Genomic DNA, 2,635 nt, shown 5'->3' with positions numbered 1-2,635 from the left:
CCCCCCCCCCCCCATTGCCGTTGCTCTTCGTTGATCGAAGAATACTTGACACGTGCGTGCACATGCGTATTGATAAAAATTAATAGTCAATTTCATCACCTCGTGCTTCGCGTTTATCCGCGTTATCGCGCAAAGGAAAGCACAGCTACGCCGGAACGACGCAATTTGGATTCGCGCGAATAATACGCAGAAAACGCGCGAGTATACAACGTTACTGTGACGCAACGAAAGAGTTTTGCAAGGCGAATTCACACCGGTGCCGATCGAAAAGCGGAACGCCACGTCTGTTCGGCGCAGACGGAGGGGAGAGGGAAGATCGCAGGTTTTGCAGCGCGTCGAACGTTGGCCCGGGTGCGCTCACGACTGGCTACGGCGGTGACTGCATCCCGCGCTCTCCTAATTAATAGCGATAAATATTTAACGAGAATCTATCACCGGTGAGAGCTCACGACGTTCGGCGTAACTATCGCGCGCCACGTGAAGGAGACACCCGTTAGGTGGTCAGGTCATGCGGCCCGCGCGAGCTATTCGTAGGCCAATTAACGTAGTTACAGGGAGCAGAGTTCGCGAGCGGCGGTGGTTTTATTACGATTACCACGGGAAAGTAACGAGGTAGCTTGTATCGACCTTATCGCGCGGATACCCGCGCTCATAGAAATAGTCCGCTTACTTTACAGGTCACCGAAACACCGGTCGTCGGGAAGGAGAGCCTCGTCTCTCTTCCTCTCCTCTGCCCGGGGATAGCCGTTAACGAGGAAACGATAAGGGCCTTTAACGGTTGGTGAAATCCGGTAGGTTGTAATAAGGCCCGCGTTTTCCGGCGTTTTGATATTTGTGCACACGTGAACGCGACAATCAGTCGCTGCGATCGGTCGCGGCTGAGCGTGGAAAATTCGCGACCTCCCGGTCTTCCTGCGCTCGGTCCGGTAGATGAGCGAAATCGAATCGATTGTCACCGGTAGCGAGGTGTAACGACGCAACTGAACGCGCGCGAGTGATATTAAATTCGTGAGATCGTCACGCCCGGCCCCGTTATCTGGCGCAATCGACGACATTCAAATTTGAAACACCGACCATCTCCGGGAATTAGCATCGGCCATTTAGTCGCTCGCGTCCGTTACACGCTGGCGGACTCCTCGCGCGCACGCGCGATGTTTATTCGACACTGAGCGAGTTCCACGCTTCCTTCGCTCCTTGCGAAGACAGCGTTACGGGATATGCCGAAGATATGAAATTCATCAAGATCGCAAACTATGCACTCGCCGGTGTTTGCCCCGAACATTTGAACAAAACCAAAAAGTCCACCTTTAATATGGGTCCATTTCATTTGATGCGTGCGCGTACGCCGGTATGCGCGCACATACACGCACACACAGGCCGTGGCCTGTTTCAATGCGAAACGTAAATAACTCAACGCGCGCTTCGGCGAACCAATTTTTTTCCTAGCGTACTCCATTTCCGCGGGACGCACCGGCGAGTTACGTCGAAACCGATCAGAATATCACCCCACGGCAAACTTTTGCCAAACGTCGCGGCAACGATATACCAGATATACTGTCTCTCTTCACCTACCTGCGCGCCAGCCGGCCTCTGCTCGCTCTCGGTAATAACAGCGCGATGCAACGACGACGACGACGAAGAACGAGAACACCGAGGAAGCGCATCGCGACGGCGGCACAGCGGTGCCTCCGTGTCAGTATACATCGGTGGACACCCGTTAGATGATGTAGTAAGGGGGAGAGACGAGCCAGGTGGTCCGTCGGTGCGAATATCCATTATAGATTCGGCGGAGTGTAGCTGTCGTACGCGGCGATCCTACCCGCGCGGCTTTTCGGCGCGCGCGTGTGCGCACGCATGTGTACGTGCACGTACACGCCTGTCCGGTGATTGTGTTAGCGCGTGTATTATTCCGCGGTATTTCGGTGTGAAAAGGGCGGCCGCGCGCGCTCCGTCTTTGTGTGTACGTGACGTGCGTGCGCGTCGCTCCGTGCGCGTCCGTGGGCGGCCGCTCGCTTCTCGAGGGCGCCTGTGTCGTCGCTCGCGGCGCCACCGGTTTACTCCGCCATCGGCGCCCGCGACGTACGGACGTGTCGAGCGAGACGTGTTACCGTGCACGCTCTCCTGCGGTGCTTTTTTCGGCGGACAAAAGCGCGCGCGACGACGACGAACAAAGAGAGAGAGAGAGAGAGAGGGGGCGAGAGATATACGGAGGGCGAAAACGAACGACAACTAGTTTGGTACAGGACAGTGAGTGCGCGATGTGATGATGTATCGTTTCTGCTGCAGTGTGTCGGGAAAGTAGTAAGTGCGCGGGAGAGAGAGAGAGTCCGAAGACAGATTGATCGAGACGATCGTGTGATTCATCCGTTATTCTTCGTGCGTCCTCCGTCACCATCGCGAGCGTGCTAGTGCGGGAGTATCGAACGAAAGGGGGAGAGAGAGAGAGAGAGAGGAGAAATAGCGAAGACGGTGCGAGAGACGAGTTCTCTCGGTCTCTTCCACCGCTCGCGTTCTCGGAATCTGAGAGCGCGTCAATTAATGTAGAAGCACGGGAAGGAGAGCCCGAAGATCCCCTTCGGAGGTCCTTAGTCTCGGTGACGCGACACCGCGTCGTGACTACCTCCCCCCCCCCCCC

The sequence above is a fragment of the Dinoponera quadriceps genome, unplaced genomic scaffold (genome assembly GCF_001313825.1).
Source record: "Dinoponera quadriceps isolate SergipeBrazil2010 unplaced genomic scaffold, ASM131382v1 scaffold179, whole genome shotgun sequence".
Classification (NCBI taxonomy): domain Eukaryota; kingdom Metazoa; phylum Arthropoda; class Insecta; order Hymenoptera; family Formicidae; genus Dinoponera; species Dinoponera quadriceps.
Note: the sequence above shows the minus strand (reverse complement) of the source record.